Raw genomic sequence first — 16015 nt, 5'->3', positions numbered from 1 at the left:
ACGTTTTGGAGGTGTAGTCTATGATTTCCTAGATTCTTCTCTTAGTATCCCGTTGATCTTGAAACATGTTCTGGATTTGTTGTTCGTGGGCTTAAACCACCTGGAAGGTTACATTCTTCTTATTTTTGCAGTCATATCATTGTTCAACCCATTAAGCAAGTTATAACTATGTTCCCTTTCTGCCTCAAATTCTTTGGATTGGCGTTTCATGGCTTATCGATGGCATTCAACTCTTTCCTTAAACTAAAGATTTCTTCATCATGGTCCTGCTTGGCCTGTCGAGCTAACCTTAGGTAGTTTTGTACATCCTTTTTCTGTTGTATGATTTTCTCTTTAGCTTTGTCCAATGCTTTCTCAGTCTTTGTGATGGCAGTGTCTTAATATTGCAACCTTTCCAACATAAAATCACCTAAGGTTTTCTAACTTCTGACTGGCACCTTAGAGGCTTTCTTCATTTGTTAGAGTTGAGCTCGAAGGTCCTCATTCTCACGGGCCAAGATCTTCTTTTCTCCCTTATCTTATTGGGCTTATATCTCCTTTTCAAGACTAAAGTTTTTTAACCATTCTTGAAAAGTGCCAATAATTGCGTGATATTCCTTTTCTTTTTCTCCCCAAGACCACCATTCTTGCATTCTATCACTGAAATTATGGACATGCAACGTTTTTATAGATCTCTCAGGCTCATCATTTACATAGGACCATTTCTCATACAATGTAGCATACCCTGGATCTACCTCACCCCTTGCCGAGTCTTGCACTTGCATATCAGATTTTGAATAGCAACATCCATCCCAGTTTTATTGAATCAAAGTCTGGGGAGGCGCGGTCTCTGGATGTTTCTCAATTACCTAAACTCTCAAGTCTTCATCTTCTAGTACCACTTGGTATCTACCTAGCTTCATAGAACCCTATGTGGAGCATATGGTTGGACACTTCTGAGGCCCATCAACAGCAGATGACCTCTCTTACCGGAAGCCCTCCCAAGATCTACTCCATCTGGTTTGTAGTCAAAGTTTTTAAGAGAGATGTCCAAGTTTCTACCCTTACCGGAGAATTATAGTCACTTACCTTTTCTTCTGAGTGATGGCATTTTTATGACCTCTCTTACCGGAAGCCCTCCCAAGATCTACTCCATCTGGTTTCTAGTCAAAGTTCTTAAGAGAGATGTCCAGGTTTCTACCCTTACCGGAGAATTATAGTCACTTACCTTTTCTTCATAGTTCTTAATTATTTTTAATTATTTGGGCAATGACTCATATACTTAGTTTAGTGAGATAGATCTTAAATCAACTAGATTTATAGGAGGATATTACATCCTTTGAAGAATTTTGCCCCATCTTTGCACAAGGTCAATGTTCGATAAATATCAGACAAGATCATCGGGGCGAGGGTATGTTGGGCTTTTGTGGTTAGAACCTGCACAACATTATCTAAGAGAGTGTCAATTGTTTGTTACTTATTTGTAAAGACCATTATTCTTAAAAATGCCACCATAAAGGCAAAGCATTTTTGAAGTTCCCATATTTTTTTGCTTCCTTTGTTATTGAGCCCTTTCTCGTGCACTTCAAAACCATTCGGCTGTCCAAATATGGTATACATGAAGTAGAACGAACAACACCCTTTTCCCAAATCTACATTTTTGATTTGTTTGTTGATGTTCAAAAGTTCTAGAAACCGGTGTGTAGTGACGAAACTTGGGACTATGAGCTTCTGATTCCTTAATCACTACCAAATATAGTATAGCCTACTATTTCCTCCAATGTATGAGTGAGCTCAAATTTAAAGAAGTAAAACATTGTGATCCAAGTTCTTGAAAGGTATCAATGCCTCTATCAGGTCCTCCCGAGGCTTACCTTTCATGATGTTCATTAGTGCACCCGGATGCTTGGCGACTAACTTCTGTCTGTTCTCTCCCAAATCATTCTACCACATTTGGAGCTTTAGTGGAGCTTCATCTACAACTTTTAGAGGCAGGTTCTGAACGGTGCTCATTTTATAGTTGTGGGTGGTAGAGGTTAGGGTTGACACTACTCTTCTTTTTCAAATATAAATCTGATATTTGTAAGAACAATCTTGGGAAAACAGGGGAAAGGTGGTTGTTTTTACAAATACAACCTTTTCGTACTTTAAAAAAATATAACACTAGGTAGGCTACCTATTGGCTAATATATATATATATATATATATATATATATATATATATATATATATATATATATTAGCCAACTAGGCAATGCCTTAAAACTTATATATATATATATATATATATAAACAAAATATGATCCAAACTTTAAAATATGTCCAAAACCAAAGCTAAAAATAGGAAGAAGTACAAGTAACTACAATGCGCATTCTAGCTATTACATCAAGCAAATCTTCAAGCTTCCAAAGAACTGTGGTATGTGTATCCATAAGCCAGAAGCAAAACCTCATAACACCTCTAACGCTCTCACCAAGTGCCAAGTTTTGCATGACAAATGCCAATGCAAATGTGCATACCAAGCAACAACCAACATAACCTTTAGTAGCTCTCCAATTATCCAAGCAACATGTATAAACGCACTAGCTGAGCTTCAACCTTGAGTCTATAGAACTGAAACAAAAATAGTACCTATTCATTATAGAACAAGTGTGGAAAGATGTTAGTTTTGGCCAAAGTCCTCTTGCAATGGTCCGTGACTCTTCCAAAGTGGATGGCCTACCAGTATATCTCCAGAGTGAGCTTATGAACATTGTAGCACAACTGGATGATAGATTACGATTGAGCAATAGTGATGAGGTAGCTAGAGCAAACAATGCTACAACTGCAGCCATTGGATCCCATATAAAACTTGAAAATATCAACTTTAAGTGTGTGCTTTTCCTGTCCATCCAATACACTACCATGCACCTCCAGGTCGAGCATGCAACCATGCTAATACCACTGGATAGTAACAAGAGAATATACAGTCATAGACAATGATTAAAAGAATACAAAAAACACGCAGAATCATCTGGAAGTGCTTCATCAATCATGTGCCCTTACTTTTTCCCCTATATTGTATGAGTCAAAATAAGATTCAACTAGTGATTTCTCTATTAATGATAAAAGAGAGTCGCCACCTAATATTTGAAGGTATATTAGGGTACCTGCTTAATTACTAAGATCATTTCCCTATTTGTCTGCTAACATGTGAGATTTTGGGTAAGGGTTCTTGTTCTTCTAAGAGGAAGGTGTTAGGCACCCTCTAGAATCTACTTGAGGTAGTTCTATAAGACTTAGACTAGGTTTATGGAATTCAGTGTCTATATTCTACTTAGTTAAGCTTAAAGGTAACTCTATGTCTTGTTCAAAGCATATTATTTGAAGAAAAATTGCATATGCTCTTTAAAAGAGAAGGTAAGTTTAACTTATAAAAAACTTTGAGAAAAATCTACATAGTTGAAAAGAAGTTTAGGAGTATATCTATGGCGTTTGTAATTGCAAGATTTATAAAATATGGCTAAGTTTGAAAATACTTTGTCTTTTAAAAAGGGTATGGCTACTTGTATAATTCAAGTAAAATGAAGGTTGTTTAAAGAAATAGGTCTTAGGTATACCTTGAGGATCACTTCTCAAACTTATACTTCAAATTCAAACCATTTAAAATCTCCTAATTGCATCCATGTTTTCTTCACAGAAATAGCCAACTTTGGAAATCATTTTAGTTCGCTCTTGTTTCTTCTTGTTTTTTTGAAAGAAAGCTGTTAAATTTGCAAATCCGACTTAGTTCCAAAACATCATAAAAAAGCGTTAGTAAAAGTTAAGAACTGAATAATAGGAATGATTAGCAAATTAGGATTATTATTACTAAATCACAATGTTTCTTTTATCTTTACCTACGTCTTTAGGGATTGCCTAGGTTGTTAATATAATTCAAAGATATAAAGTAAAGTATTCAGTCATATATCATAAGTGTTATATACATATGAGAATATGTGACAACCCGGCCAGTCGTCTCATGAGTTACCGCTCCGTTTTCCCCATTTCTAATTCTTATTGCTTTGTCTATCGGTTTTATATGTGATCGGGATGGTTGTCTTGGCTTCAAAAAGGTTTTGGTAAGGTTTGAGACACTTAGTCTCTTTTGAGGAAGCTTAAGTTAGAAAAGTCAACCGGATATTGACTTATATGTTAGAGAGATCTGATGTGAGTTCTGATGGTTCGGATAGCTTCGGGAGGTGATTTGGGACTTAGGAGCGTGATCAGAATGAGTTTTGGAGGTTTGAGTAGATTTAGGCTTGAATTGGCGAAGTTGGTATTTTGACGATTTTCGATTGATAGGTGAGATTTTGATATAGGGGTCAGAATGGAATTCTGGGAATTGCAGTAGTTCCGTGGTGTCATTTGGAATGTGTGTACAAAATATTAGGTCATTCAGACGTGGTTTGGTTGGGTTTTTGATTAAAAGCGGAATTCGGAAGATTTTGGAAACTTAGGCTTGAATCCGATGAGTTTTGGTTGATCCGATATTGTTTGAGATATTTCAAATATTGGTATAAGTTTGAATAAGGTTATGGGAGATGTCCGTGCTTTTGGTTGAGGTCTCGGGGGCCTCAGGGTTATTTCAGATGGTTGATGGAGAGTTTGGAATTTTGATGAAGCTGCATATTTTTGCTTCTCGTGTTTCCGCACCTGCGGATTGGGGACCGTAGGTGCGATGCCGCAAATGCAATGTAAGGGTCCGCAGAAGAGAAAACGATCTAGGAGAGCTGTGACCGTAGAAGCGGTTGGTGAACCGCACCTGCGATGGCGCAAATGCGGCTGGTGCATCGTAGATGCGATTTTAGCCGTTTAAGTGAATAATTGCAGAAACTGCTCTTGGACCGCCAAAGCAATACCGCAAATGCGGTGGATTGACCGCAGGTGCGAAAATGCCTAGGTTAGAATGCATATATTTCTTCCTTCGCGATTTTTAGAGGGTTTCACCATTTTTAAATGCGAATTCTAGAGTTTTGAGCGATTTTGAAGATAGAATTCAAGGAGACTTCATTGAGTAAGGATTTTGGACCTAAAACTCGTTCCTATGGTATTATTTCACGGATTAGAGCTATAATTAATAAAATTTAAGGGTTAAAATTGGGGAAACTAGGGCTTGGTATTGGAGACCTAGAATTGAGGATTTGAAGGACCATTTGTGGTCGGCTTTTGATACTTTTGATATGTATGAACTCGGGGAGTGCTAAGGAATCCATTGATGTAAATTTTATCGGAATCCGAGATGTGGGCCTAGGGGTCGGATTTTGGTAATTTCGAAATTAATGTTGTAAATTAATTATTTTCGCTTGAGCTTCGTTCCCTTAGCATATTTTGACTTATTGGTTCTGATTTTGGACAGATTCGATGCGAGTGGAGTCTGATTCGAGGGGCAAAGGCATTGAGGGCTAGAGTTTGGACCAGATTGAGTGAGTAATGATTGTAAATGATGTCCTGAGGGTAGGAAACCCCAGATTTGCATATCGTTGTACTATATTGAGGTGACGCACACACTTGATGACGGGCATGGGGTCGTGCACTGTTGGGGATTGTGACTTAGTCCGTCCCGAATGACTATTTTATCGCGTATTTGACTGAAATCTATTTGCTATCATCATGATTTTGGCTGAATGCCACATTTGGGCCTCGTGCCAACTACTTGAACCATTTGAGGATTTTTATTGATATTTCCTCACTATTTTGACTTTATACTTGAACTTAGTCATGTTATATTTCACCGTTTTCATAACTCAGCCATGTTTACTCTGTTTTAACACTTAAATGATCTTTAAATGATATTCTGGACTGAAAATCATGTTTTACTATTGCCCGAATGGCTTGTGAGGATTTTGACTTAGTAAGCTGAGGGCCTATGTTGTAAGGAAACACTAATTATGATTATGAGGCCGAGGGCCTGAGATATGTACGCTACGAGGTGGCTTGTTGATATGAGGTCGAGAGCCTAGTGATGATGCCATAAGATGGCTGAATATTGCGCTTGGGCTATTAGGGGCCCCTCCAAGAGTCTGTACACCCCCAGTGAGTGCGAGTATATAGCCTGAGGGGCTGGTATTGTTCGGAGATATTGCCCGAGGGGCGGAATTGTTGACATTGTGCCCAAGGGGCGAACCTTTATGTGTTTACTATTCTTATTTGCTTGTCACTTATCTGTTTAATTGTTGAAAAGGTATTTCATGAAGTTTAAACTGAACTTAAATGATTTTACATATCTTTACTAATTCACTATTTTTACTGGTTTTAGTGCTTCATTATAGCCTGTAATGTGCCTTACGTGTTTTCATATCTCGCAGTCGTTTGTTTATGATTATTACTCACTGAGTTGGAGTACTCACTTTACTCCCTGCACCTCGTGCGCAGATTCAGGCGTTGCTGATCCTGCCAGTGTGAGTTGAGAGCTCCCGCCAGACTTCGGAGTCCACGAGGTAGCTGCTTGGCGTCCGCAGACCCGTGTTTCTCCCCCTTTATCTTATTTCTATATCTTTATCAGTTGTTATGTAATAGCTTAGTAGGCATTTCAGACTTGTAGCGTATTGTTAGAAGCTTATGACTAGTGACACCCCGGTATTGGGCTTTGTTGGGTTTATCTTTCGCAACTGTATTGTTAATTATTCACTTTTGGATTAATTATCATGTTTTAGACTTAAATTATTATTATTTGATTGCTTAAAACTGAAATAGAAAGTGTTGGTTGGCCTTGTCTTTACGAGAGGCGCCATCACGACCGGGTCCGGGTTTAGGATCGTGACAGAATAATCAATAAACTTAAAGTGATAGGGGAAAGATGTGGACTATGGGTTTGGGCTTGAAGGATAACAAGCCCATCAGATAGCGAAAACGGACAACAACAACTTCATACTCCAAAAGGTCCAGGTAAAGAACGTGGGCCTGAGTTCTTTGAGAACTCGACATGCTCAATTTAAATACATGTACAAAAAAAGAAGAGAAAGTCATTAGATATGTGGCCCGATAATTATACGCAAGTAACACCAATATAGGTCCAAGATAAACTTTACAAAATCAACAGTAATCAAGAAGTAGTCTAAAGTCACATATAGTAAAGAATTTTATAGTGAAAACCTTTGTTTCAATTGAACACTAAACCAAAAGAGATTATTAAATGTCAATAGGTCAGAGGCTTAGGGTAGAATTCCATTCATGGTCAAGGTACTCTTTGGATCCCTGGTACTTCAAACTTCACTAGGGTCTCAAGGACCCCAAACAGTACTTGTATCAGGGAGAGTAACTCAACCAAGAACTAAATTCCCAAACACCAAACTACTCACACTTACTCTTCTCTATAGGTTTAGGTGCTAATGAGGTGTTCATTGTAAACTCCAGTACCACAGTGTGATTATACACAATGAGATATGTATTTTAATAACATATCCAGAATACCAAAGCATCATCAGACATCTCACGATTTGCACACAAACATGTAGTACTATCATATACTCTTATCAAGCTTAAGAGCACTCAGACATGATAAATTATAAGTTCCAACAAACAATAAGAAAACAACAACGCATGAATATGAGGACTCAAAAAGAGGTAATTCATGTAGTTCAAAAGAGTAAAGAAGGTATTAGGTGTATTACTCTCAACAATCCTATTAGTAGGATCACTAACTATAAGCATGTAATTAATCATACATATACTTAATGGAAATCTACATACAACTTAATACTCCACCTCTTACTAAGTAAGAAAGTTAATAATCCACTTCAAAGTTCTTAAGAAAACAGGGTAGGTGGATACATGGGCAAATAATCTCTAAAGAGATCTTCATTCTATCTAGGTTGGTTAAGAGTTAAATATATAGTAGTACATTCAAACAGGGTAGATAGACATTTAAAAGGGATTCCTTTAAATATGATATACAAGCAGTAGTTTCCTTTAAGACAGGCATGAGTACAGAACTCCTAATGTATGACATTCAAATTTGTATAAGTTGTATTCTAGCTAGTACAACAATATTCAGCTTGACTGAGTACCAAATATGGAATTAGATTAACATGGCCATCATAGTCGGTCCTAAATAGTGAAAATTTATACTAAGTTTGTTAGGAGTTAAGATACTCATAAAGACACAATGTAGTATTCAAACAAGGCATATAACATCAGAAGTTTCCCTTAAACTCTTCTAGTGATCACAACTGACTTATATCCTTACGCTATGTGGTTAATTCTTTTTAGAATAGCAAGATGCAACTTTCTTCTTTATGAGATGACACAGTTTTGAAAGATGTGAGAGCACAAGCAAGCAAAAATTCTGTTTGAACAAGAATGAGTGCAGAATCTCTAAGAGTGGGCACTCAGACATATACATGAGATGTTTTTTTACAAGATTGCAAGATTATAAGACACAATAAAGTATCAAATAGCATAGGATCATGTCAATAGGCTCATTGCAGGAGTATAGAGCAATGAATATTTCACATTAAGTAGGCATGGTTCTAATAACAGGATAATTAGTCCAGTTAATCAGGTTGAGTATATTAGTCCAAACATGATGAAGTTCTAGTTTTAGATGTCTTAGCAGCATGGTATAACCAAGAGATAAGGCACAAATGCAGCAGATATCAAGCTCTTAAGGACAATCAAGGGCATAACTTAAGCTAGGCTGACAGAACACATATAAGACCAATTGCAAAGATTTATTAGAACCTAGTTTAATCACATCAAATCATATTTCATATAGTGAAACTCATAGAGATACATGGTCGTGAAGGTTAACAGGAGACCTTCACATGATATTTCAGGAAGTCTCAGAATCATAGAAAGCACATTTGAAGAAGGCAACTAAAACAACTAAACTGATACACTTTGATTACAATGACAACCTTGTAATTGTCCTTAAGTGTTCATAATTACCATAGTCTAAGTTTTATCAAACAAGTGACTCAAATACATGATATAGATCAAAAGGCAATATCAAAGAAATATTAGTAGAGCATACATGAGAGCTTTAGCAAAACATAGTGAAATCTAAAGTCAAGACAAGTGCAGAAGATCATTGAGGTTCTTAGTTAACTACTGAAGTCCAACAACACATAGATTTGTTCAAACATAGAGAAGCATTCATTAAGTTTACAAAGGTGGTCGATTAGAATTAATTTAATTTTAGATTATTAGAGGACAGTGATTTCACATATACATTGTCAAAGCATAATGATAAAACTAATAAATTATAAACAGAATAATCAATAGAGAATAACAAGAGGAACATGATTTTGACTTGAAACAATTAAACAGAGGAAGGTCGATGTGCATTGACCTTCCTTTGAGCAGCAAATAAAACAATAACTTCGTTTAGTCATTTAGGAATCAAAGACTTATTCAATCAGTGAGTAAACTCAGAACCAAAAAAGAGAGAAATCAGAGATCAATTAAGAATCTAGGCTTCGATTGAAAAATTCTAAATGCTATTATGTTGTGTATTTGTTGTTGCATCGTTGAATCTAGGGTTCAGATTTGGGTATTTGGATTTTGAATGATGGGATAGGAAATAGTTGGCTGGATTCGCGGATTTCTGAAGGCAAAAGGATGGTTTCATGCTCGATTTGTGATCTTGCACAGATTTGTGCAAGGCCTGTGATTGGTTTTGATCTACTGAGTTGATAGAATAGAGAAGGGAAATGGAAATGGGGGTAGTGGTCAAAGGAGGAATGACTTAAGGTTGATGGTAATTGGTGTTGGTCTTTAGGATTAAAAACGATGAAATAGATCTAGGCCGTTGGATCATTAGATCTACGACCCTGATAATCCGGACATTAACATTTTAAAATGAGGAAATATATGGGACATTAGATCTCAAGACTTCGACGATCGAGATTGCATCTGAGAATACATTTCAAATTAAAGAAAATAAGAGATGAAATATGGACCTTTGATCAAATAGATGGACGACCCAGATTACATATGTTTCTTGTGTGAGTGTTAGAGACATGTGATGTGGCTACTTTTAATTGGTTTAAAGAGAGTGGAGTGGAATGCCAACTTGGCTTGGAGGGGTTGTTTGGACTAGGTCAGATTCATTTGGGCTGAAAATAATTTAAATAGTAGCCACTTTGTATTTAATTAGGAAATTATAATTGTAGCCTTTTTGATCTTTGACCTTTTTAAAATCAATTTAAATAAACTTAATTACTTTCAATAAAATATGGTAGAAATTATAATTATCAAATACACTACTAATTAACGTAATTAATTAATTATAAAAATAATTTTCTTTCAAAATTATAACATTAATTTTGTATTATTGAAATAGTAGGATAATTAACTAAAAATTTAAAAATAACTTATTAAATTAATTATAAAACCTATAATGTATATAAAGGTTATTTTAATAATTTTAAAGTAGTAAGAATGATATATTTTTAATTATATAATACTAAATTATTAATTTCAACATTATTAATTACTAAGAATTATTTATTATAAAATATTTTCAACACATTTATTGAAAATCATAAAGTATAAATAAATTAATTTTAAAAAGGAGGATCAAAATTGGTCGTCAGCAGCTGCCCCTCTTTGACCGGAGATGATGAAAGAATTTTCGAGCAAATAAATCGAACCAAGGCCAATTTCGAGCAGAACTGGCATATAGGTTTAAGGAAGATTATTCGTTGTAGAATTAGAAGTTGAGGAAGATTCGAGGAGAATTTCAGCCAGTTAGGGCCGAATTCCAGTTTTGAATTGTTTACATACTTCGGTCTTAACAAGGATCAAGCCTCATGTAGTTCTGGAGTGATGATTTGGGGGAGGCGATGCTCGCAGGAATTTCTCGAGTATTGTATTATGATGACACTACAAGACAGGAGATTTCATACCCATGATAGCTCAGAATTGCGGCTTGATTTGAAAGATTTGGAGAATTGGAGTTCCACTGATCGTATTTCAGTCTGAGCTCCGATCCTTGGCCCGCTTATGAGTTTGTTGTCCCTCATAGCATTGTAGGTTGGTTTGCTGCTTAGAAGAAATTCCATGGTAAGAAATGAGGAGCATGCCCAAGAGATACTCTTGATTGCGAAACTAAATTGTGACCATCAATTGGAAGAATGTTGGTGATGAGGTTTGCAGCTATATACTGGTAGTGTGCGATGTGGCAGAGTGGCGGTGCAGAATGCTCCCATTGGCGAAGAGAACAATTTGCTATATAAAGGGATTAGATTAGCAAAGCTGACAAGTCGATTTGCACAGGGCGTGTCTAATTGATTGATCTGACCGTTTTCTATATACATGGCTCCAGTTGGCAAACTTGATGACTCAATTTTGTATAGTAGGCTCTGATTGATTGAGCTGATGGTTTTCTATTTATAGTATGTCCCACTTTCATCGGCGGCCTGGTTCCGAAATACATGCAAAGGATCTGAGAGTTAGTTTTTAGTTATATAAGGAAAAACTTTAATAAAGAAAGAGAGATGATAGTTATGAGAGAGTGACAGATCCGTCATTGTCCCAGTATGTTACAACATTTCCTTGTACCCTATTGGTCCCGCGTTTAAAGAAAACTTTTAGTGGGGCCGGGGGGGGGGAGTGGTTGGTTTGTGTCGACCGTAGTCCTGGATTTGTCCTGATCTTGATGAGGTCACACCATGAAGCTCGGTAGGTGGAATGGTAGTTTTTAAGAAAACATTGTGAAAATCATTTACATTATGGCAAACACCGTCGTTCCGGATTATAACATGTTTAGAGAATCCCTTAGATACGAACGTTGTTTTTGGAAGACTCTGCCCCGTTGACTTCGATTGTCTATGATGCTTTTGATGACGTGGCTTCTTGCCACTATGTGCGTTACAAAGGTTTTCCTAGGGGTGTTAATGGATATTCGAAAACCGACTAAACCGATCGAATTATACCACACCGAACCGATTTTTAGGTTTCTTTTAAGAAACCATAGGTTTTTATATAAATCTATAACTGCACCGATAATTAGGATAAGTTTTTTATTTATAAAAATAAACCGAAAAATACCGAACCGTACCGAATAAATTTTACATGTGGAAAATATATTTATCTAGTAAGTTTGAAAACAATAATGCATTAAATTTTCTTTGGGCCTTGGAATTATGAAAACTATTACAAGCCAACAAGTATTTAAACTCAAATTACTAATTCCTAAAACCTATTATGCTACTTCTAGTTAAACTAAGTTATTTAAAGTATCTTTATTAGCAAGACACAAAGTATTATAACAATTACGAGTAGCAACTACAATGTATTGAATATATTTCCTTTCATATAATTTAGATATACCTTTTTGAATATTTAATCTTCTATAGACTTTATTCTAGAGTTCTAGCTCGGTTACTATCTTTCTACATGTGTGATTTATATTTTCTTTGTCGTTGCTTGGTTTCTTTTACGCTGTTGTATAACACTTGATGGATCTATACTCTAGTCATCTTCTTTTTTAATTCATCACCCTTTAAATAGTAAAAATATCTAAAGAGTTATGCTAAGTCCTATAAAAGAACATATGTTATTACATTCTACTTCTATTGGTGAATTTTACATGATATTTACAAAAATATCAAAAATTAACCGAACCGTACTGATACCGAAGAGAAACCAAAATAATTGGTACGATTTCGAAAAGTCTAATTTTGGTTATACATAAGAGAATAATTGAAAAATTGGTACTAGTATAAATTTTATAAAATAACCGACCGAACCGAACCATTGACACCCCTACCTAAGGTTATGACCGAACCTTTTCAGGTTGCCTACATATCCAAAACGGAATCAAGTTTGAACGTAGTTCGTGTGTAATGATAAAGAAAATATGATGATGATCAAGCCTGACTTTGGCAGCCTACATATCCAAATGGAATTAGGTCAAAATGTATTTCGATTACAATAGATGCAAAAGGATGAGATTGAAAATAAAATGTCCGAGTCTGACTCAAACTGCCTACGTATCCGAATGGAATTATTCCAGAACGTAGTTAAATTACAAAAGATGACTGAATCCGATAAGGATTGCCTACATATTTCTTCCAAAGGAAATCAAGTCGCGGCGTAGTTCCGAGTACATATAAAATGGTATTTGGATTTTCTATTACAAAAGAAAAGGAGGAGAGATAAAGAGAGTGAGAGAGAGAGAGAGAGAGAAAGAGAGAAAGAGAGAGAGTGTGTCACAACCCTAAAATGGACCCGGTCGTGATGGCGCCTATCGTGAAACTAGGCCAGCCGACACAAACCCCAAAACCAACCAGACATTTATAATAAGTCATTTAAAGCCATTAATTAGCTAAAATCCCATAATATAAGTTAAAATAAACAGTGCGGAAACATAACACAACCCGACATCGGGGTGTCACCAGTCATGAGCAACTACAACTCGTCTCAGAATAAGAAAGCACAACATAGTCTGAAAACAAATGCTAATACAAAGCTGAATAAGATAGGAAGGAGAAGCACTGGGCTGCGAACACCAAGCAGCTACCTAGTCAACTCTGGAGACCTACTGGAAGGCTGATCAGCACTCGCTATCGCGACCCGAGACTCCAGGATCTACACACAAGGTGCAAAGAGTAATGCGAGTATGCCAACTCAGTAAGTAATAAAAGTAAAGGCAGCTGAACAGTAAGAAAACACGTAAACCATGTCATAACACTACAGCAAAATAGTATAAGTCCAGAACAATGCAGTAAAGCAATAAAACTCGTAAAAACAACTTAGTTTAGTAAAACCTTTTAAAACACCTTTCAATAGTTTCAAACAACTGATGCAAACAGTGAGTAAAAGGATAGAAACGTAAACAACCCCTCAGGCAAAACATGTACCACAACCGCCCCTCGGGAAAAATATAAACAGAATAAGCCCCTCGGGATACCTCACAGTCACTCGTAATCATCCCCTCAGGTAATAACATGAAACAACAATAAACCCTTGGGCAATATCACATCTCACATTGGGTACCCGCGCTCACTAGGGTGTTCAAACTCCGGAGGGGCTCCTACAGCCCAAGCGCTATCGCAAGCCATCTCGTGGCATAACAAATTCAGGCTCTCGGCCTCTCATATATCACAAATCAGTACACATGCTGCGGCACACAGCCCGATCCCATAATGTCCTCACAATATAGGCCCTCGGCCTCACTCAGTCAGAAATCTCTCAAGCCACTCGGGTAACAGTAAAACATGATGCTCAGCCCAAAATATCAAAACAAAGTAAATACGGCTGAGTTATGAAAAACAGTATAATACAAAATGACTGACTGCAGATATTAAGTCAAAACAGTGAGGAATAGCAGTAAGAAACCCCTAAGAGTCCAAAACAGTTGGCACGAGGCTCAAATATGGCGTTCAGCCCAAAACATGGTAATAATTTCAAAAACACAATGACATCAAACATGTTTTAACCAAATACGCGACTTAACAGTTGTACGGGACAGACCAAGTCACAATCCCCAATGGTGCACGACTGATACGCTCAAATCACACTTTAATTAAGTAGTGTAAGGCAGTCGGTGTTAAATATAATAACCCAACAAGGTTGGGGTCGAATCCCGCAGGGAATATGGTGTGAAAAGTTTACTTTAGTAGTGTGGAACTTGACTTAAGTCATAATTCTATTCCGTTAACGTAACAAGAGAATGATATGATTGTGAATTTAAGAGATAACTAATTGTAATGTTGTGAATGTAAATGATTTGATTAAGGAAACCAAGGTTGCGTCCCCGTCAATTGAATGTAATGCTATCGGTGTAATATGATATATTTCTAATGGAAGGTCCTTTGATATGTAAATGATTTTTAAATGATTACCCAATAGTTTCCAATAGTTGAGTAGTATTTTCCCTTTATGATTTTTCCAAATATAAAAGAGTTGCAATTTAAGACACCCAATTTATGCCAAGTAGAACCCACTATTCCTAAGCGATTCTATTAAACAAGAATTAAAGTCTTGAGTTCTTGATATTCAATTGTACCAAACCCTAACTCACTTTTTCAAGTAAAGAAAGAGTAAAATGGAATAGATTAATGTTTGCAACCACCAACCACAAATAAAGAACAAGAATTGAATAAATATCACCAAACCATTATATATATATATATTCAATGTTAAACACCCATTAACATTACACCCATCTAGGGTCCACAACCTTAGTATTTAAAATTAGCTACTCATACTAAAATACAAGAACAAAGTATTTAATAAAGCCATAAAGCTTACAAGAGTGCAAGATTCCTTCTTCACAACCTTCCAAATAAATGAAGTATTCAATGCTCTCTAAGTAGGACCTTGTTTCAGACTTGAATGACCCATAAAAACCCTAGTTATTCTCTTTATAGTAGACCAAAACTCGTAGTCAAAATCGGACAAAAATACCCTTTCAGATGTCTTATGCGATCACATACTGGTCGCAAACCAATTATGCGGACCGCATATTGAACATTCCATCGCAGACTTGCTGAGTTCCAGATTTAACTTCCATCGCATAACAATTATGCGGCCTGCATGTATGTTATGCGACCGCATATCCCATCGCATATCATGCTGAGGTCTGTCTTCTACTAGAGTTATGCAACTATTATGCAGCTTGCATAGATGTTATGCGACCGCTTATTTGCTTCTTTATTTGGCCAAAAGACTATCACTGTTTGCGATTAGCAGGTCAGTTATGCAGTCCGAATGTGAGTTATGAGACCGCATACTTGTAGCATATCCGTCTTTTTGTGACTTTTTGACTTCTTTTCCATGTTTTCGGGTATTCAATCTCATGCACTACAAAACAACCAAACTTGATCAGAATTAAGCAAAAATGCAGTAAAAGACAAGTTAAAATTTAAGTAATTGGTATCAATTGTGCCGAAATTCTATGGCACATCAACGATCCCACACTCGCCATATAGCGTGTGCCTCACCTCAAAGTAGCACAACAATGTGAAATCGGGGTTTCATACCCTCAAGACAACATTTACAATCATTACTTACCTAAATCTGATCCAAACTCTAGCCCACGATGCCTTTGCCTCTCGACTCAGCCTC

Source organism: Nicotiana sylvestris, chromosome 5 (assembly GCF_000393655.2).
Source record: "Nicotiana sylvestris chromosome 5, ASM39365v2, whole genome shotgun sequence".
In the NCBI taxonomy this organism is placed as follows: Eukaryota; Viridiplantae; Streptophyta; class Magnoliopsida; order Solanales; family Solanaceae; genus Nicotiana; species Nicotiana sylvestris.
The sequence above is the reverse complement of the archived record's forward strand: the minus strand, read 5'-3'. Positions refer to the sequence as shown.